General features: G+C 47.7%; 1 protein-coding gene across 43 annotated transcripts in view; it reads right to left on the bottom strand.

Annotated features, from left to right (window-relative positions):
- Nucleotides 1–22,598, bottom strand: part of LRRFIP1 (LRR binding FLII interacting protein 1) — a 142,898-nt gene that overhangs the window by 84,963 nt on the left and 35,337 nt on the right. The window contains exon 1 of one of the 43 annotated variants that reach the window (XM_032480629.1): nt 6,807–6,903. The exons of the other annotated variants lie outside the window; for them this stretch is intronic. The gene's annotated coding sequence lies outside the window, so the exon portion shown is untranslated. Of the gene's footprint in view, nt 1–6,806; nt 6,904–22,598 lie in introns of those variants that run through there. 43 annotated transcript variants of the gene reach the window in all.

Genomic DNA, 22,598 nt, shown 5'->3' with positions numbered 1-22,598 from the left:
CAAGTCTATAAGTTAAGAGAATTGGAGAAGACATTAAGCTGTTCTGTATAAACAATTTAGGGTCTTAGGGAATCTATCCCGGGAAACAATGATAATTTTAGTCATAGCTTCAGAGATGAGAATGGTAGCCAGTTAATACAACAGCCTCCTTGGAGCCTTCGGTTTGAATGTTCCCATCTAGATAAGCAAATTCTAGAGCTTCCTGCCACCTCAAACCCTATGACCACATCTCCCAGAGCAGGGCACAGGGGACAGGCTTCACTTGTCTTGACCGTCACAGGGCAACGTGCCTGCAGACACCTGCGTCCTCCCCAGTGCCCAGGTGGACATCCAGTTGCCAGTTATCAGCTTTACGAAAAGCACGTAGGGAAGGTGTCAAGTGGGCTCTGGAATTAAATCATCTGGTTCAGCTATTGGTGGCACGAAGGACGCTGAGCAACAACAGGTTAAAATGGCTGAGAAGTGGGAGAGATGGTGGGTAGCCCCAGAGAAGGCAACAACCCACAGCCCCCACGACAGCTGTGAGAGGGGTTGGCTGCAGATGCCAGGATGGCAGGACACTGTCACCCCCTAAATTTAGTCCCGGGAACAAAGGAACAATACCAGCGATCAAATAATCATAGTAAGTGCACCAGAGGTTTCTGATTCCACTAAGTAGTAGCAAACTAGAGAAAACCGCCACTGTGACACCCTTCAAGCTGGGAGGCTGCTATGTCCTGACATGTGCCCTCCTGTGAGGTGGTCGTCTCAGAACCTTCCCAGCTGTAGGGCAAGGATCAGTCTGTGTTGTAAATGGTGCTGAATTCACACTTCTTGGTATTATTTAGATCCCGGGGCCCCAGAACAGATTGTAGAGGGTCTAGCTGCCTTCTGTACATTTTGATATAAGTAGCTCTCTCGTGAAAAGGGCCCCCCATGAAGCCCCTTCCCAGGCAGCCCCTCCTTTTTGTAAACTCAGCAAGGCCATGTGTGAGGGTAATTACTGAGTGACTGGAACCTACAAAGGTGATGCTGGGAAAGTCCACGCAGAAGCCAAAGAAAGGGGTGTGGCTGTGAAAGTAACACGTTGTAGAATGAGGACCATGGATGTGCAAAAAAATTTCACCCCAGTACTCACAGCTCTACACGCAGCCTGGCAGAGTAATCTAAACCCTCTGCCTTGAGGAAGAGAAAGCCAAAACCACCTGAGTGTATGAGGGGAGAAGAAACAAGACTAGCCCAGGTTTCCATCCTCAGGGAGGCTGGCAGAGGAGATCCAGGGCGTCTTTGAATCGTCTGAGCAGCATATGGGGTGGGGAGCAAGGTGGGGAAGAGGGTGGCCATCCATCCGACCTCTGCCCGTGTCAGACCAGCGTCTTTGTATGAAGAGCTGTGAGGTTAGTGGCACAGGTTCAGTGATCCCTTCCTTTGGCCAGCATGCCACTTCTAGCAGGCTGACTCTGTAATAGGGAAGAACAAATCTGACTCCATTTCAGATCTGTTCCTTTAGCTCTAACCCTGTGCTCTGTTTCCTGGGCTGAGTCCTGCTGGTTCTCCACCTTTTGCAAAAGATTGTTGCCTAGAGCCTGAAATACACAGAATAGCCCGTTCTCAATGCTCTGACCTTTAGGGTAGAACACTTTTCCATTCATAGAGAGAAAAAAGTTGCAGAGCAGAGAATAACATTGGTCATGTTGGAGGTTTACAGGAACATCATGACAGCTGCAAATACAAAGGATTCCAACACCAACAAGTTTGCAACAACCAACCACACCCCCTCCCCGTTTTTATATTAAAGGAGCCTGAATTCTAATTTGGGGAAGATGGTTCTCCAGGACACCAGTCCCCCATCTTCTCAGTCTGCTGACTTTCCAAATAAAGTCGTTATTCCTTGCCCCAGCATCTCGTCTCCCAATTTATTGGCCTGTCATGTGGCGAGTAGAACTAGTTTGGACTCAGAAACAACTCTGCATTTTTAGCCCCGTCCAAGGTGCCACACAGGCACTGACCTGCAAGCACACAGTCACTGTTTAAACCCAGGGACTCTGTCCTAAGAAAGACTTTAGGTTATGTGAAAGCTCCGACTGTTCCTGACATTCCTAAAAGCCATCATGCTTGGGATCCTCTTGACAAAAGTGTAATGTCCGAAAACTCAAAAGCAGTTCTCCGATGTACAATAAGAGTACGAGCAGGAACTTAATTTCTGAAGGGACTCCTAGAAAAGCACAAAAGTAGAATGATCTAATTTTGTTCTAGGAACATCAGACTCACAGCTAACCAGCAAACGCCAGAACATTTAACCACTTTGGGGCCACACCCAAACTCGGTTTACTGGTCTCCATGGTGTTGGTCTGTTGCTAGGTTCGTCAGCTCCGCCTCCTAATGTGGTTGGGTTCTAAGTAAGACAAACCCTTCCAGGGATGGAGCACAGAGCAGAGGGCAGATGGGGAGGGCAGGGTGCGTCTTGGCCACCCCACGGGACTGGTCAGATAGCTCACACAAAACCATTTTCCCAAATTGCAGGCATCACAGCTGTTCTGCATGAACGTGAATCATGGGCCAGGTTGATTACAGCGGAAAGAACGTCTCTGCATTACTTCTACAAACAGTGAGCTGACATTTGTGTTACTACTTTGTATGAATCCTTTTGACTAATATAAAAAAACACTTCGTATATTAAAGCTGGCTCATGAAGTGACTACCCAGATTTGCACAGCACCTTTCAGTTTACAAAACATTTTGTTACTGACACACCTCAGAGATGCTGCTGGTTTGGTTCCAGACCACCTCAATAAAGTGAATATCACAATTAAGACAGTCACACACATTTTTTGGTTTTCGGGTGCATATAAAAGTTATGTTTACTCTATTCTGTAGTCTATTAAGTATGTAAGAGCATTATGTCTAAAAAATCATGTACATAGCTTAACCTAAAAATGCTTTATTGCTAAAAAAAATGCTGATCATCATCGGAGCCTTCAGCAAGTCACAATCTTTTTGCTGGACGAGGGTCCTACCTCTGTCTTGGTAGCTACTGACAGATCGGGGTGCTGGTTGCTGAAGGCTGGAGTGGCTGTGGCAATTTCTTAAAACAAGATGACAGTGAAGTTTTCCACATTAATTGAGTCTTCCTTTCACAAACCATTTCCCTGCAGCACGCCACGCTGCTGGATAGCATTCTACCCACAGTACAACTGCTTTCAAAATTGGAGTCAGTCCTCTCAGACCCTGCCACTGCTTTATCAGCTAAGTTTATGGAATATTCCCAGTCCTGTGCTGTCATTTCATCAGTCTTCATAGCATCTTCACCAGGAGTAGATTCCATCTTGAGAAACCACTTTCTTTGCACCTCTGTAAGAAGCAGCTCCTCATCCGTTCAAGCTGCACCCTAAGACTGCAAGTCTAGTTCTAATTCTCTTGCTGTTTCCACCACATCTGCAGTTACCTCCTCCACTGAAGTCTTGAACCTTTCAAAGTCATCCAAGAGGACTGGAGTCAACTTCTTCCAAACTTTTGTTAACGTTGATATTTGGACCTCTTCCAGTGAATCACAAATGGCATGTAGAATGGTGAATCCTTTCTAGAAGATTTTTAATTTGCTTTGCCCAGATCCATCAGAGGGACCACTGTCTATGGCAGCTGGAGCCTTATGAAATGCATTTCTTAAATACAAGGTAGCCACAAACCTTCAATTTGTAAAACCAGACCAAACAAAACAACCCAGCATCTTCGAAGCACAACACAGCGAGATACAATAAAATGAGGTCTGCCTGTACACAAAGGTTGTATAACTTGTCCACAGAGGCACATTGGACGGGTGAAGCCGGGTTTTAACCCCAGTCCCTACTAAAAGTCCAAGCCCTTAGCATCCGGCGCGCTGCCTGACACAGAGGAGCGCCCTCCCCTGAGCCAGCCAGGGATCCTCACTGGGAACAGTCAGCAGACAGGCTGTCTCCCTGGGCTTAGTCTGGACCACCAACCCCATCCCCACTCCTGGGGTGTTGGCAAAGCAGTGCATGGACCCAGGTCAAGGCCGTAGCTGGCCCTCCCAGTAAGCCCCAAGGCACTGGTGAGCATCAAATGAGACAGTCAGACCCTGCCTGCTGCCCACGGAGAAAACTGTACCCCACAGTCAGCTGGCCCAGCGCAGGCCCAGTGACCTTGGCCCTCCGGCCAGTAGCCTGACTGCTCCCAGTGGACAGAAACACTGGGAGCAAGAGTGGCTGGAAAGCAAGAGAGAGCTGGTTTCCAGCACTTCTAGCATCATTTGCCCCTGCTTACTGAGCACACACCTGTGCAGGGTGTCCTACAACCACGTACTTCCTTCTCACAGCTGCCGATGACTCAGTCCTTACTCCAGACCACGCGTGAGCTCTTCTGGAATGGGAGCATGTGCTCACCTGGGAGCATGGGGGGCACTTCATAACTGATGGAAGGGTGGGTGGATGGATGGATGGATGGATGGATGAGTCTCCCGATAAAACGGACGACTCTGATAGCTTATCACGGACTCTCCTTGATCTTAAATACTTTATATTTTGGTAGCAATTGGGAATAGAACCTGTCCTTTTAAGACGGCGTGTCTTCGGGGTTTTTTTTTTTTTTTTTTTTGCATAACTACCTATAGCGCCCAGTGATTCACCATCCTTCTTTTTCATCTAACAGATTTTTTAAAAATCCCTTCAAACTTTCTAAGGCAGGTGATGAGTTTGAGTTTTGGTTGGACTGAATATGAAGTGGTGGCAGAAAGCCTGGATGGAGGGGTCCCACGGGCACTTTGGCACCAGAAGCACGAACTGGTTTAAGGTGGTGATAAAAAATGGTAGCAGGTGTATAACAGAATAGAGGCTGAAGGAAGGAATCTTGAGACTTCTGCCTCTAATGAATAAGAGGAGTGTTAAGAAACAAGCCAAGACAATGGGCAGTGAGAGAAACAGAAAATACAGGCACCTTCGGGAAGCCCCTCTTTAGAAGGCTGGTGTGAGTATCAGGGTTAAACAGGCAGATGGAGTGAAGAGAAACAGGGTTTTCTAGTTGCCCTTAATTTGCAACTAGAAAAACATTGGCTGTTGTAGTCTCTTGTTGAAACTCTACAATTAAGCATTTTCAAAGATTTCTGCACTTACAGTAAATGGCAGATTACAGCCCGGGAGGAGGACACTCAAGGGGAGGGTTTGGGCGGGGAGAGGTTTGTCCATTTGTCTGTCTGCAGGGATGGAAGACACTTGAGCCTGTTTGGAGGCTGGAAAGGGGAAGTCAGGGGGAGTGAAGGAGCACGCAGCGGGGGCGGGGAAGATGGCTGACCCTCCTCCAGGAACAGCCCGAGGTGGGGCGGGGCAAGGGCGGGGGCGCTTATGGGCTTTCAGGCTTTGGCCTGATTCTGAGCTAAGTGGGGATGAAAATACCAAAATGGCCAGGAGGGGAGAGAGAACCAGAAGCACGGGTCTGCTGCATCGACTGCGGACCACAGAACTGAGGGAGGAAGAGCTGGAGGAACAGAAATTGAAGGCGGGGCGGTTTCAGTACCTGGGCACAGATCCCTTCCCCGGGGCTCCAGGAAGCCCAACAGTGTTGTCAGAGGGTAAAATCCATCCACATCCAAGGTAATTTCTAACTTAGTTTACTCTTAAGTCCACAGCAATATTGGGCGTGAAAGGAGTATCCATTTTTCTAATCCATTCCTCAGAACTGCTGACCCTTGAAACCGGACCAGAGTGATCACAGAAGCACCCCCAAATATCACCACCAAGGAGATGGCCACCGACACCTCCAATAAAGCATCTCTTAGGAAAACCAAGTGTTTTTCACGAACAAAACATACTGCGAATATCAACCAATTATTTTACAAAAATGTTGAGAACAAAACAACTCAAATCCATTACGTATTTCTCAGTCATTTAGAAAAGGACTCTGAAAAGTCCCTCTAAGTCAACTCTAATGCAAAGAAGAAGATATCAATGTATGCTCTCAGAATAGTCCATTTAAAATACGTTTGATCTGAATAGGTAGTGACATGGGAAAATACGCTTTACGTTCAACCACTTTACTCACTGGCTAACAGAGTACCCCACTGATAAGAAATAAATGAAACGCTTCAATATATATTCAGGGATAGAAAATTATACTTAAAAAAATAAAAGCAGTATTTCTTCCAGATACTCACCCATTTATTTGGTGTTGGCTTCATTAATCTTGCCTATGAATTTAACATTCTAGGAGAGAGAATGTTCTTAACAATCAAAGCCATGAAACAAATCTTTACTCTGTTAGCTGTAAAAATCCAGAAATCAATCAGGCTACAAATGTGATTGACAAAAGTCATTCACAGAAAGGAAGTGTAGGGATATAGGAATTTATAATCTGAATTTAAACAGTACCCATAGCAAACAGGGAAATTTGTGTGCACATAAGATGAATTCAAAGATTTAAAAATCAGGCACTCCTGCTAAACAGCTTGATTTGAAGGCAGCTTGACTGAACAACAGACAAAAACATCAGAAGCAAGCAACCTTCCAACCTAAGGTACAGATATTCCTAAAACAGCATCCCTAAAGTAATCTTTCTAAGAAAAAGACCTTTCCTAGAGAAAAAGCAAGACTGTAACCCATGTTAGCACAGCACAGCACTACAAACACATGTCCACACCCTAAAATAAGGGTCTTCCCCTCTGCATTTCTGCCCCCAAAGTACAGTTCAAAGAAAAGTCATCAACTATCAGCCTCCACAGAAGTCCCAGACTATAAGCAGGTTTTTTTTTTTAAAATCATCAATTTTTAAGAACCAGATATCTTTACAGAAGACTTTAACATAGAACACAAAAGCCTCACCTCCGAAAAATGAAGATTTTAGGTCAACTTCAAGAGAAGTTTAAGGAAGAGCAAAGAACAGCAGTCTGGAGAGACATGTTTAGCATGACAGTGGAAATTCTGGAATAACTGGAGATCAAATAGCCACTCCTGACCACGTCATCTCTGAGCAGCAGCAGAGGTCAATTAAAAGCACCTTTATACCCAGCACCTCGCCGGGCAGCTTCGACCCGCCTTTCATTAATGGGAGGGCGGGGTTCCTAAGTCCACTGCAGGTTTCCCAAATGCCTCTTCTGACAGTGCGTTTGATCTTTGTTACTCAGATTACAATGAAGCCCCCTCCTCTTAACCCCACTTCTGTTGAGGCATCTGTATTAAATGTGGGATTAGATTTTATGGGGAAACTCTAATATAAATACAGAGCAGAGTTTCTTAACCGTAGCACCATTGACGTTTTAGGTCAAATAATCCTTTGATGGGGCGCTGTTCTGTGCATCACAGGGTGACCAGCAGCGTCCCTGGCCGCCACACATGAGGTGCCAGCAGCACTCGCCACCCTACCTGTGATCCCCGGAAGTGTCTCCAGCCATTGCCAGATGTCCCCTGGAAAGCAACGGGAACCCCCTGAGAACCCCTGATCTAGACAGACTTGTGCCTTCCCCCAAGGCACCCACGTTGGAGAAGCACATTGACTCGTCACCTTATGCGGGCAAGTCACGCCCCGACAGAGCCACAGCGGAATGTGCACAGAAATAATGTCAAGATAGCCTATTTCAACAAGCATCTAATACCTGGGGCCCTCTTTTTTTTTTAAATGGAAGTGCAGTTGATTTACAATTATTGTGTTAGTTTCTAGTGTACAGCATAGTGATTCAGTTAGACACATATATTCTTTTTCATTACAGGTTATTACCAGGTATTGGATATAGTTCCCTGTGCTGCACAGCAGGACTTTGTTGTTTATCTACTTTACATGGTTGTTTATATCTGCTGATTCCAAACTCCCAACTATCCCTTCCCGCCTTTCCCCTTCGGTAACCATACGTTTGTTTTCTATGTCTGTGAATCAGTTTCTATTTTGTAATTAAGTTCATTTGTATCATTTTTTTAGATTTCTGGTCTTCTTTTTTTCAAGCAGGAACACAAAAGCAGGGCTAGCTGTTGTCAGAAAAAACAAGAAAGTCAGTGCCAGACACTGAAAGGCAGGAAGTGGGCCGGAGGTGGGAAGTTTGGGGCTGAGATTTCAGAGATGGTGCGGCCACCCCGAGGCCAAGTGCGTGATGGTGAACGCTGGAACTGAGAAGGTCAAAGAACTGAGGTTTGCTTCCTGGACCCTCGGGGAAGGCCTGATGAAAACGCGGGGTGCAGGCAGCCGGCGCAGTGCGCACAGCTAGCGCTGTGGCTCCATGGAAGCTGTCAAGCCCCCAAAGCAGAGGCCTGGGAGAAGAGCTGGTTGCAATCCCTGCTCTGCTGCCAACTAGGCTGTAGTTTGGGGTGACTTCCAGGACCTCCTTATTTCCCCTGTAACACAGGGAAGATGCAGCCACCAGGCAGGTGGCAGGCGAACAGGGGAACCTCAGGCTGGCATGAAGAGGTATGGTCACTGAGACCCTGCCACACACTCTGTTATTCTCAAGTACCCGGGTGATTTTTCCTGCAAGATGAGGGACTCTGGAATGACAATGTACATACAGGGTTAGGAAGCCACAGGGAAGAGCCCCAAGGTTCGTAATTGGCTTGGATTCGTTTTAAAGCTTTAGTCAGCATTTTTGAGCACTCAGAGCTTTGTCCTCTTTGCCCCTTTCGAGCCTCAAATTTTGGCCTTACTGATCTCTCCAAAGCCAAGCTTTCGGTGTTTTTGGTCCTTAGACAAGTATACTGTGAACATGACTCTGTACCAGTGGACGCAGACAGACAAAGACTGGAAGGAAACTCAGTAAACAAAAGAGCTGCTGTAACTCAGTGTTGAAATCGTGGGAATTTCATTGCTTTTCAGAGTACCTTTAGATATTGTTAGAATGCTATTTTTTTTTAAAATAATAGTTTAAGGAACTTGAACTTTATTCAGGAAGGAGCAAAGGACCCACTGCAAAGTATGTGAAGGGGAGGTAGGATTCTGTTTGAACAAAGAACCTGCAGGCTACAAAAAAGTTGGAAACCACCCTCATTATTCTTTTCCAAAAGCTGCTCGGCTGAGCTCTGTATTTATTTTTCCAGATCAACGTCGGGGGCTGTTCACTAAGCTGTAAGCCGGCCTTGCCCCCTGACCTGGGGTTTTACTAGACTTACATCATATTTATAAATCACTGGGGGACGGATGAACATCTTTGCAACACTCAGTCTTCTAGTTCAGAAACAAGATGTTTCCATGTTTTAATCTGGCACGGCCTTCAGTATATTGCTACAGTTTTCTTCGCCCAGGTCCTGCATATCTCTGTGTTCCTAAATGCTATTTTAAATGGGATCTTATCTTTTTGCTATTACTTTAGAAAAAAACTGTGGGGTATGGGAACGCTATGGATTTTAGTTTATAGCATTACAAACTATTTCACTGAACTCTGAATTTTTGGATTAGACATACACGTGGTCTGCAAGCAGTTACGAAGTTTGTCTCCTCCCCTCAGCAGTTACACGGCCGGTGTCTTGATCCTGCCTAAACAAGTGCTCCCATCACTGCAGCGTTCCTCTAGCCCCGGCTGGCTGTCTCTTCTTAAAGTGGAGGCTCCACAATGAGGGGAGTAAGAGGGACTCAGCAGCCTTGTGAGTTCATGCCTGTACTGTAATAATAACACAGGGCCGGACTCCAGGCTTGTTAGAATTTAAGTAGCACTGAAGTTGCCTGGAAGGTAAACAGAAAATCTGTTGTCAGTTGCCTGATAAAAGTCCTTGAAAGGAAACAAATCGCAAGTCTCAGAACAAGACACTCTTGCCTAAGGGCCAGAATCCAGTTCTGACCAATAAAGATAAACAGGCAAAGCAGCTCGAAGGTTAGGCCTCAAGTCAATGAAAAGCTCGTCGTGATCTTCCCTGTCAGTGTCTCTGCCGGGACAGGCAGCGCGGAAGGAGGACACTCAGACCCGGGCCCGCGCTGCCTGGCAGCTGCCTGCAACTTGCTGTCGGCCTTGAGCCAATTCTAAAGCCCCTCCCAACGCCTCAGTCTTCTCATCTCTACAACAGGAGTAGTGCCAGCACCTCGCTTGGACGGCTTAGAAGGATTACTGTTCTGTAATCAATATTTAAATAAATACAACGCTGGCCGCCAGCACAGCGCAGGTGTTTGGTCTGCAGAGTGCATAGACTTACAGAGCCCTCCAAGGCGCATTTCACCTAAATCTAATGTAACCAGTCACCATTTACAATGGGACATGTGCGCTCACTTTTGTCCCAGGCCCGCCGCCCCTCCCCCATGCCTTCCTGCCGCGCCCGCTGCGGCTTCGGTCCCAGCTGCACCTCAGCGTGGGGACACACAGCCCGCACACTCCACCCTGGGGAAGGGGATGTATAAGCCTGTTAGGCCCACGGGCCGGCAGACGAACGGGACTCTAAGCCGTGAGGCTCTTGTAGGAGTAGCCACATCACTCTTCTAGCTCAAGTGGCCCGAACTCTGGGACAGTTAATTTCTTTCAGGCACTCAGCTGCTTCCTAGGTGAGAGTTCTGCTCGAGATGGCTGGACTTGAGCTTCAAAGGCCAGATAAGGAGGCATGACTGTGTCTCCGAAGCAGAGTATTAGGCAACCGAAGGTCAGGAACTTCTCTTTTTGGGTGAAGAGACTCTCGTATGGTGCAGACTTTTGAAAAAGAAGAAACTGTCCCACAGTGAAGCAACAAAGAGTTAAGTTTCTAAGAGTTAAAAACATCGAAGTTTTCAGATGTAATATCTATGATTATATATGGCCCACATTTGGAATAAAGTGTGATAGAATTATAGAACAAAGACTCTACAGAAATCAATCAAAATACAGCCATGGTTGCTTTATGTTGTAATAAGAATATAGATCACTTTTTGTTTCCTTCTCCAATTGTTTTTGACAAGCATGTACTACTTTGAAGGGGGCAATAACACAAAGTTTCATTTTCCTCTGTTCCTTTATCTGAAAATAAAGCAAGAATGGAAAGCAAAGCCTTCATGCTTTGTGTTCCCGGAGGCTTCTGCCTGACGGAGGAAACTGCAGTTAACAGGCTGCCTAGCCCGCCCCAGTCCTTCCCTGTTTCGTGTCCTGGGTGGTGCCGGCAGCAGGCTGGTAAAGGCCGTGGCCATTCTCAGAATGGTTTTCAAAAGCTTAAAACAAAGTACATAGGATTATAAAGAAAAGGGATTATTCTGAAATATATTATCAAAATATATTTTAAAATTGTGATATATTGTATCAATCACAGTCCAGGCAGGAAAAAAGAAATCATACCAGTTACGTTAATAGAAGTACAGGGGCCCCACCGACCAGGTGTCGGGTGACCGAGAGGGCCCGGGGACGCGGGGAACATAGAGGTAATAGCCCGGGGGGCAGCCAGAGCTGGGGGACAGAGGACGGGGCTGCTGCACCCCAGAGGCTCAGAAGCACGGCGCTCCATTGTGGTGGTTTCTGGGAGCGTGAGAGGCGGAACCAACCGGGGCGCCCTGGCGAAGAGCTGTTGCTGGGGAGATGCTTACAGAAACAGGAAGCAGGAAGGTCCTGCCTCCTTCCTCTGCCTCCCGGCCGCCCTCTAGGGCCCAGGGGAGATGAGGTGCGGGGCTCCCGCCCCAGCATCACAGGGATCACAGGGCCGGTGAGGAGGGGCGAGGTGGGGCTGGAGCGGAGAGGCAGCAGCTCAACAACCAGCACCTGCACGAGAGCTGCTGCTTCGTCAGCGCGTGAGTGACAAGAGCGCATGGCCACCGTAACGTGGACACAGCACCATGAATTTCCCCCGCTGTCTGCAGCCACCATTAAGTGACTAACACTAGTGGGTACTTGTATTGGACACGAAGTCACACATACTCTTAATACTACGGAGGTTTCTGGCCTCCATTCATTACGGGAGGCAGCGCTGCCTTTTCTCCTACCCAATTTCAGGCATCCCTTGAAATCTAACGGAAGGCCCTTGGGGGATTATCGGACCCAAAGTTCAGAATTTTTCTGGGTCTTTCAAGATGTCAAATCCAGTTCTTTTTCTTCCCTAATTTTTGCTATAAGAAGTCACATGATTGATCACCAATACAGGGTTTTTTTAAAGTTCTGAAAGACAGACTAGTACTAATGCAAAGCCACATCTCTCTCATGCAGCTGAGACTGCCAACCACCCTGCAGACAGCAAACAGCAATTTTCCACTTTATTGATCATATTATACTTATTTCTTTCTTTACTGAAGTACAGTTGTTTACAGTGCTGTGCGAGTTTCAGGAACAACAAAGTGATTCATGTACATATATATTCTTTTTCAGATTCTTTTACATTACAGGTTTCTGTAGGCTATTGATTATAGTTCCCTGTGCTCTACAGTAGGATCTTGTTGTTTACTTATTTTTTATACAGTCATGTGTATCTGTTTATCCCAGGCTCCAAATTTATCCCTCCCCCCTTTCCCCTTTGGTAACCGTAAGTTTATTTACTATGTCCATGGGTCTGTTTCTTTTTGTAAATAAGTTCCTTTGTATCATTTTTTTGGATTCCACATATAAGTGATGTCATGTAATATTTGTCTTTCTCTGCATGACTCACTTCACTTAGTATAATCTCTAGGTCCATTCATGTTGCTGCAAATGGTAATATTTCATTCTCTTTTATGGCTGAGTAATATTCCATCGTGTGAGTGTATATACACACACCACATCTTGTTTATCCAGTCATCTGCTGATGCACATTTAGCTTGCTTCCATGTCTTGGCTATTGTAAATAGTGCTGCTATGAACATTAGGGTGCTTGTCTTTTTGAATAAGAGTTTTCTCCAGATAAATGCCCAGGAGTGGGATTGCTGGATCACATGGTAACTCTATTTTTAGTTGTTTTAAAAGAATCTCCATACTGTTTTCCACAGTGGCTGCACCAGTTTATATCCCCACCAGCAGTGCGGGAGGGCTCCTTTCTCTCCACACCCTCTCCAGCGTCTACTGTTTGTAGACGTCTTGATGATGGCCATTCCGACCAGTATGGGGTGGTACCTCACTGCCGTCTGATTTGCACTTCTCTAATAATTAGCAATGTTGAGCATCTTTTCCTGTGCTTGTTGGCCATCTGATGTTATACCTATTTCTGAATGCCACAGAAAATAAAGTGAACACACAGCTATGCCCACGGGGCGAGGGTAGGGCACAGACTTTAGGACTCCTGGGTGGTCTTCAGAACTCTTTCCTGTAAGACCTCCTTTTGGCCGTGCTACTTTGACCATGACCCAGACATCTCCCAACACCATATCTGTATTTCTTTTCTCTTGACTCATCCAAGTTTCAGCCCACCTGCCACACAGGCATATCTACCCGGATGCCCCAAAGTCACCTCAACCTCAATGTCTTCAAAACAGAACTCCTGTTGCTTCCTAGAATCTTTCCTCTTCTGAGGGGTGCTACCAGCCAGTGCCTCCTAAGAAGCATAATTTAACATTGCTGTGCCTCAGCTCTCTCACTTGTGAAGGAGGGGCAATGACATGACAACATCCCAGCTGCTGTAAGGACACGGGCACAGTCACACCTGGATGTCAGGAAACACCCTCACATGCCCAGGCTGGTCCTTGTCCCGACAGCGCAGTCCCCTCCCTTCCCCTGCAGTTAACCACCAAGTTGGTTTCCTCTCTTAACGTCACTGCAGTGTGCTCCCAGGGCCACCGCCTTATATCAGGCCACAGTGTGCATCCTAAGAGTGGTCAGCATGGTCCCAAATGCCAGCCCCCCATCGCTGCCAGCGTCATCACATCTCACCCACTGACTCATTCACTCAAGCATCATGTTGCGGGGGAGGGCTGCCACCCTCAGAGACCCTGCCCGCTGCCCAGGTAACAGTGCACACGGCGGGGCAGTCACGCCTCCAGGGGGAGGACTGATGCTAAATAACTGCACACGTTAGTAATGAATGACAGCCGTGCGACGTGCTGGGAACTGAGTGGAAATATCCCCAAACGGTGCCAGGCCCGGGGGGAGGAGGGGCAAGCAGAAAGCACAGCTCTGCGTTTCCAAGGAAACAAGAAGTGATTCCAAGGGAAGCGGGAAGGGGAGCCTCCCTGTGAAGCCTGAGAGAGTGCAGAGTGCAAACTCCCAGACGTCACTCAGCCTCCGGGAGGCCGCTTGGCGCACCCCCACCGGCCACTCCCACCGTCTCCCCTTCATCTCACAGACCAGCCGCGGAGGAGTCTGTTCTGCCTCCTCGTGGTCACTTCAAAATTCTAACACTGAATCTCCACGCTTTTTTTCACTAAAACAATTTACAAAAACTTAACAGTGTTTGTAATAAAAGAGGACCCAACCCTCAGATGAGGAACGTCGGTAACGAGTCAATCTAGGTCAGAGTTTTGTTTTACATGGAAACAAGGTCACGCTTACGTCTCTCAGAGTGACATACACGCATTGTTAAGTCTGTTCTTGATCTAAAAAGTCTGAACAACTCCACTGGTTATAAAAGAACTTCATCATGCTCTATGAAGAACTGACCCACTGAAACTATAAAGACACTGGGAGTCAGTATTTTGTGGCTTACCTATAGTAATACTTGAAAATACAAGGTGAATCATGTTAAAAGCTTTTGTTTAGAGCTTCAAGCCAAGGGAAATATTTTAAAATATGCATCATCCATTCTTAACTCAACGTATGATAGAGTAGTCATTATCTTAGAATAACCAGAATAATAAACCAAATATAAAAAAACTTAAATTGGGTCATTATTTTTTTAAGGGCAAGATAAAATTTGTGTTGTGCAGGTGCAGAAAATTTTCTACTTCCAGTTTGAACAAGTAATATGATCATAACGGGTACCTAAGAATTTAAAAACCTTTTATCTGTATTCAATTTTTAATTTGTCAAATATTAAATTCTCATTGAACACAGAAGTCTAACTCTCTTGCCCAAGAATCACACTTTGCGTCTTATTTTAGGAAACTTTAAGTTGCTACTGCATTAAAAAAGTCACTCACAAGACAAGCAATGGACATAATAACCTATCATGGAAAAGAATTTGATAAAGAACATATATACGTATATGTGTAACTGAATCACTTCACTGTACACCTGAAACTAACACAACACTGTAAAGCAACTACACTTCAATGTAAGAAAAACAAGAAGTGGAGGGCACTGACTCTTCCCCTGTAAAGGGTCCATCAGTGACTGTATGTCCTGAGATAAGACGCGGGTTATGTGCTTCCACAGACTCCTGGAAACCGTGAGGACCTAATACTGGACCATTGATATCATTTAGTGAAAGACGCAGAGATCAGGATGAGGAAAAGAAACTCTCAGCCTGGTCCACAGTGGAAAGCACCAAGAAATATGTTGCCAGACTGGTCGTTCACGTCACTTAGCTGTGATTTACATAGAGAGGCGGTCTGGTCCACAAGGGAAACAGGCACCCGGGTGCGGCCGGTACTGACCAGACTGCAGAGCTGGTGGGCAGCCCCGCCCCCGGCCAGCTTCTCCGAGGGGACCACGGACGAGGGGAGAAGGACCACGGAGCTGATGCTCAGCTCGCAGCAACCCTTGAGCCTTGGCCAGAGCCGCCCCCTCCACCCCGGCTCCTGCCCCCGCCGCCAGCTCCCCCTGCCGCACTTCTCTGCAGTCGTCCTGAGAATACAAGACTCAACACAAGTGCTGTCCCTGGAACGGCTCACCTCTGACTGGAAAGTGTCCAACAGCAAGAGAATCTGTTCTGGGCTGTCCTGGGTTTCTGACTGTGACAAACAAATTGGCTTTCATGGGACCTCGGGTGGTGCCTGGATTAGTTCTCATAGGTCGAGATCAAGTGTTTCAGAGCCTGACTTGACGTGAGGAGACTCTGGCTCTCAGATCTGCATCTCCACGGCAGTTCACAACCGCCCGTTACTGCTCGTAGGGTGTGTGTGCTGTGCACGCTGTGCGCGGTCCCCGGCCGCCACTGCAGGCTGACACAAGTTCACTGTTCATCACTTGAAAAGGCAGATACTGGTGTTACAGTAAAAACCACCACACGAACCAGAAGGGGTTCCCTTCGTTCAGAATCCCTGGACCCTTTTTAGATGCAATAGGCTGGTTCTCCCACACACGACCTGCAGATTCCCGTGCATCTTTTCATATTCTGTAGAGCACAGGGAACTAGATTCAGTATCTTGCAGGAACTTACAATGAAAAAGAATGTGAAAATGAATGTGTGTATGTGCATGTATGACAGAAGCATGCTGTACACCAGAAACCAACACTATGCTTCAATAAACAAACAAACAAGCAAGAGGAGCGAGCGGATGGGAATCTCTGAAGGGGGGGACTTGGCTGCCCTCCACAGCTGTGAGCGCCCTCCGCTGGCGTCTCAAGGAAAACATTTCCCAGGGAGGCTGACGACAAAAACAAGAGCTGACACTATGCACCAGATGTCAAAATGCCTGATACTTGATTTTATCTCTCACAACAGCCCTATGGAGAGAAAGGACCCAACTCTCTGCTTCAGGACGAGGAAACTGAGGCAGAGACAGGGAGCTGCTTGCCAGGGTCCTGCAACGAGTGGGCAGTGGCACCAGACCTGAGCCCAGACACGCAGAACCTGCACGAACGTGGTTCCAGAACCCTCGCTGGATGGTCACTGAATGCTGTGTCAGCCGCTGCATTGCCACTTGGCGTGTTTCTCCCATTTAAGCCTTGACAGCCTTGAAAGATGGGTGCTGTTACTCCTGGCACCACCGTGGACACCATGGCTTGTGGCTGAGTCACACACGCCCGCTGACCCGGTTTCAAACTGCCCAGCCACACCAGGAGCTCACCTGTACTGCGCCCTCCCAGACCTGGCTCTCTCCTACCCAACCCCTGCTCCCTTCAGACAAATGTTTTCTTCTCTTTCTCAAAACCACAGTTGGAAGGCGCCTCCAGACATGATCTGGCCTGGTCACTGCTCCCCAGAGATGACATTATTCCAGCCTTGATGAGTGAGGCCCCCTAGACAAGCAGTCACACCTAGGACAGAGCGACCTCCACTCCAACAGGACGGCTTCCTGCCCCGCCAGCTGTGTTACAACAGCAGCAAACGGCTCTCCCGGGGCGCTGAGGGCTGTGTCCTCTCTGTGAAAAAACCCAACGGACAAATCCTCCTCAGAAGATACGTTATTTTTTCCCTTTTGGAATTAGGACCATCTACCCTCACTGGTCAAACATCCAAGAACACAGGAAAAATGACTCGTCCCAGCTGGTTTTCATTAAGGGATCTGGGGTCTGACATTCAGATACGTTCAGACTCTCCGGATCTTCTGCCAGAAGCTGATTCAAGCTGACTCCTGGGGCAGTGGCGAGCGAGGCTTTGTGTCAGGCGAACACATCTCACACGTGGGTGGAATTTCTGAAGACCTGGTAGGCTTCTGCCCGCCAGCAGCTGTTTCCTAGGGAACGCTGTGATGGAACAGCCTGCCACTGTTTAAGGAGATGGGTTATTTTTAAAGAGAGGAGCTTGTGGACGCATTTACCGGAGGTGGAGCCATCCTTTTAGTCCCACCTAACTCCAGCTTTCTGCTTTCATTCATCTGCTCACTCAGCTGTGACGGCTTCAACATCTTAAAATAAGCCTGGTGGAGAACCTATTACAGGGCTGCCAAGCACTGGGAGAGGCATGTTTCTTTCAGGGAATGAAGAAGATGTTCAACTCTTGAACTCAACCAAGAAAAAACATTTCAATAGCTATGAAACAGGTTAATAAGTAATCTACAAATCACCAAAACCCAAACACCCCCCCCCAAAACCAACACGAAAAACAACTAATACTCCAAGACATGTTTTGACAACTTGAAAAAGAACTTCGAAAAACAAAGAATTAGCCGCCAGTGTCCAGCTCTCAGACTCACAGAGGCTGAGTGCAATCCCAGCCCTGAGTCTGGCGGTGCGGAGACACTTACTTTCGCCCAACACAGATGCAAATGTGAATGGATACAACCTTTCAGGAAAGCAGTTCTGGAAACAAGTGCAGGACCCTCACACATGTTTATACTTTAAAACCTATATTTGCACTTCTGATATTCTAATTTAAGGAAACATTTGAAGTATAAAAAGCTATTTACTCTTAAAGGTGCTCACTGCAATGTTATTCACGATCGGGGGAAAAAACCTTGTAAACAGCTTTTTCATGTCCACCAACAGGGAAGAGAAGACCCGGTGGGACATCCTCAGTGCCATGTTGTGTGACCAGTAAAATGTCTTTCAGAGCATTCGGCACTAAGGTTGTGCTTCTTCACTTAAAAAGAGAGAAAAAAAATTGCAGTATTTCCAAGCATACACTTGAGACTATGTTCAAAAACATCTGTAGATAAAAGAATGGAGGAGAATAAAGCACAATGTTAACAGGTCTTATGGCTGGTCACAGAAAGAGGCATAATTTTTTTTCTACTATTGTCTAAATTTTCCTTATTTTCTACAATAAACATGTACTATAGTTACTATAATAAATTAAACATTTCCTTTAATCAGCAATTACTACCTTTGTTGGTAATGTCTTCATTAATTCAGCAAGAAGACTGTTGTAAACCAAACTTCAGGATACACACTGTAAAGGATAATATGTGGCGACTGTGAATGCTCCTACCCTGGCATGGGGAAGTCAGGGAGGGCTTCCTGGAGGAAGGGCAAACTGAGTCTAGAAGAATGGAAAGTCACGGGAGACGTTGTTTGGTTGCTTGGTATGTTTGCAGCACAAGATGCTGTGGGAAAGAGAGAGCAGGTGAGGGAGGGCAAGGGGGCTAAGAGGCCTCACATGTTATCCTGGGAGTTTAAAATTTATCCAGGGAGTCATTAAGGCTCGTAACGAGGAAAACTGCGGCATGAGGTTTGTGTTTGCTGGGGTCACTGGGATACCAAGATGAAGACAGGTTTGAGGTGGGGTCACCCCGTGAGTTTGCAACTCCAAAGAGGGAGGGAAACGGGTGTGTGTGGGGTCTAGCTCAGCCAGCCGTGAGGGGGTGGGGACGGGAGACACAGGAGGGCAGCGGCTGGCTGGGGATGGAGGTGCTCAGTGTTCAGGGTTGCGGGGTGGGGATGTGGGGTCCTCAGGCTGAGTTCAAAGGAGGGGTTGGGGCAGGACGCAGAGAAGTAATGAGGGGGCTAAAGCCGTGGGAGTGGGTGGAGCTGCACAGAGAATGGCCGGGGATGGGACAGATGAAAAAGACTAGGGAGCGAAGCACAGGGTCTAAGGGTCAAACAGCAGGAACAGGAGGCTGACGGGCCGACCCTGTGTCAGGACCACGGCTCCTGGCACCTGATTACACGTCTGTGTCCACCCCAGATGGAAGCCATCGGTACCACACTGTGGACGGTACTGGATGCATGCATGAAACGCGCTCCCGTTTACAGCACCAGGAAGACAGCTTCTCCTGCCCCTCGGCCCCCTCCGCCCTCACCTCCTCGTCCTCCCCCGCCCTAGCTCTAGGAACAGAGAAAATTCCCGGTGCCCGAGAATAGGGGCTGCCTGATAATTTTACGACAGTGATCATGCTGCGCGACGCGTGCAGTGCCTCCCGGGACTTGTCGATGTCCTTGCACAGACAGCAAACCACGTGCTCGATTTGGGGGACAGGAGCCCGACTCCAGAGCTTGCCACACGCCTGGATCCTCCTATATAATTCTTACAACAGCCCACAAATCACAGGCATTTTTCGAGCAAGGACACTGAGGCACCAAAAGGCAAAATAACTTGCCCCAAGTCGCATGGCTGGTTGGTGGTGCGTCCAGGACCCGGGGGCTCTGCCACGGGAAAGGGCCCAGGTGCCGGGTGTTCTGAACAAAAGACACATGGGGTCAGGGGCCGTGGGAGCGGCAGGGGAGTTGCCATGGAAACTGTCTGTCAGAGGCAGCCCTGCAAATCCAACCCGGAAGGAAGGACTGGCCCCCAGACCCTAGAGTTGATTCCTTCTGGTCAGTAAGGAACACCCGTCCGGCTGGGGAGGTGGCATCACCCACGCAGGCTGTGGGGGCTTCACGCGCTACACCAGCCACCGCAGCCATCCTCAGGAATGACAAACAGCCTCCTCCCCAGACACACAACGTTGCTTTGACAGAGCGTCCAGCTTGAGTACTAACCAAGTTTATAAAGAGCATATATTTCTTTCATTTTTCTAGTAGCTTTTGGCAGTTTCATGGCAAGAAATGAGTTACTCAGAATAAAAACCCACTTTTATATATAGTGCTGATAATCAGCGAGGCATCAAATTAAGATATTTTGAGCTGCAGCTATCTCTCGGAACCAGCTCACTCTTACGTGAAGAGCAGGGTCCAACGCTGACTCTCAAATCAGGGAGAGAAGTTGGGACCCTCATGTTTTGTAGATTACAGATTACTTTATTTGTGTGTTTTGTTCAAAATCACAGCTCTTACAATTATTTCAAAATATAAAGATATATCAGGAGAACACTCCACTCTGGTAAATAAGAAAATCACCATTTCTTTGTTTTTAAACTAAATTACTATTTTATTTCACCCTAACATTTATTTGAAACCCTTAGATTTAAGTTTCGTTAACTTCAAAAAGCCATCATTAAATAGGTTCTTCCACAATAAGAAATGCTGCATTATTTAACAGTAAGATGCTTATTTAAATATCTCATGAATAACTAAAATTGCACGCGTTCTTTAAGATACGTGAGAAACTGAAAAATCTTTCAGCGTCAGCACAGCGCAGTGGGCCGTGAAGTCGCTTATTAACTTCTAGAGAAAACCCTACATGCAATGTTATGAATGGGAATTCTTGGCTGTCATGAAATTCTGCGATGTAATGGAAAATTAAATCAAGAGGGTGTGAAAACCAGCATGCTCCAAGTCTTCACAGAGGCACGCATCCCTCAGAGCAGGCGATCTCGCTTCCAGTGACAACCCCGCAAAGGTGACTCCACGTGGGTGTCCGCCTCCACGTCACCCACAGCCGAGGGGAACGGGGGCGTAAGTAAATGAAGTGTGGTAAATGTAGATAAAACACTCTGCAGCCACTAGGTAGAAAAAGTACCTTTAGAATGATTATTTTATAAAATGATATTTGCTCAAAATTTTAGAATTCAAACCAAAAAGCTCAAAGAAGGCAGCAAAACATGCTTCCAGAGACTAGACCTTCACACCTTCATTCTGGAAGTTCATTCGGTTTTTGAGCAGCACTATTTTTTGGAACATTCCTTTTTACACAGAGTGAAGCCCTGCCTCCTCGGAGCATTTGCCCTTGCACAGAATAGAGCTTGTTTCTTCCAAGGGCGGCATTTGTGCACTTGAACTCGTTGCCTCATCTCCAGACCCCTGTCCCCTGGACATCTGCTCCCATGATGTCCGCTAGGGGAAGAGGGTGTCCAGCACCGGCTCTGCCACCTCCGGCCAGTGGCCGCTCAGTCTGCTTTCCCCCGACCGCAGCGACTCATGGCGCTGCTGGAATGTGAAGGGAAGGCCTGTTTGTAACAAGCACGCAGTACCGCCCAGCGTGATTTTCATCGAGGTTTTCAGCTCATAGAACAGCCTTTGCCTTGAAGTGATCCTCGCGGTGACAGGAGGCCTAGGTATCCCACAGGAGACGCAGGAGATGCTGTGCGGAGCAGCAAGTCTGCAAAGCACGGTGCTTTTCAGAGTTCGGAGAACCACTGTAACCGGCCCAGGGAGTCAGGAGTGGAGCCCAGCATTGAAGAGCTGTCATCAGCAGAGCCTTGGGCAGGGGACGAACAGCAGGCACCCGTGGGGAGGGAACCACACGGCGAGGAAGCCAGGGTCTCCGCCATGGACCCAACCCCCAATCCCTGTGTCCACTCCTGGCCCACTGAGCATCAGTCCACCGTGGTCCTTCCACCTGCACGACCTCACAGAACTGGAACTGGCTCAGGCTGAGGCCACCAGGGACCTCCCTACGGCAAGGTTCCAGCGACACTGACCTGCTTGTACCCTTTCAGGTCTTTCTGCAGCAAGAGACACTGCTCATCTCCCTCCGAGGCTGGGTGACCCTCCTCTGCCCCAGGCTCCTGCTGTGTGCAGATGCAGCTTCTTCTGTACATGCTCTTTGTCCATCCGAGCCCCCCCCCCCCTTAGTAGAGCTCATGGACCCACGTGGCTTCGACCATCCCTGAATGAGTTGACTCCCCCCTCTCTCCCATGGTCCAGGCTACCATGTTCGCTAGACCTTTCCATCTGGGCAGCCCTCAGCTACCTCAGACATGACACTTTCAGAAAGGAACTTAACTCTCCCCCGCTCCCCACCTGCCCCGCCAACCCACGAGCTCCCCAGTCCTGGTAAACGGTCCCGTGACTGCACCACCCTCCTCCGAGCATCGCCATCAGATGCCTGGCAGCCACGCTGTTCCCCTCCTTCCGTCCTTGTCCCACAGAAAGGCCACAATCCTCAGCAACCATTTTTTAAAACCAAAAATTCTAGTCATTTTAGTTAAACCAGTGCCGGTTGTTGACGGAAACCAATGCATGTGAATTCCGAGAAAATAGGTTTCACTATAAATAGCCAGATCAAGAATGGGAGCAAAACCTGTCCCAGTTACAAGGTTATTAACGGGTTTTACACAGAACAAACAAGTATTTCAGGCCAGTCTGTGACCTCTCGCTGTGTGTCGTCAAGTCCAAGACGAAGTAAAGAATCACATTCAGTAGCTGCGTCTGAAAAAAAAATGGCTTCCTTATCTGGTTGAAGGGCTCAGGAGCACGCCACACCCCGCCGCAC

The sequence above is a fragment of the Camelus ferus genome, chromosome 5 (assembly GCF_009834535.1).
Source record: "Camelus ferus isolate YT-003-E chromosome 5, BCGSAC_Cfer_1.0, whole genome shotgun sequence".
Taxonomy (NCBI): domain Eukaryota; kingdom Metazoa; phylum Chordata; class Mammalia; order Artiodactyla; family Camelidae; genus Camelus; species Camelus ferus.
The sequence above is the reverse complement of the archived record's forward strand: the minus strand, read 5'-3'. Positions and strand labels throughout refer to the sequence as shown.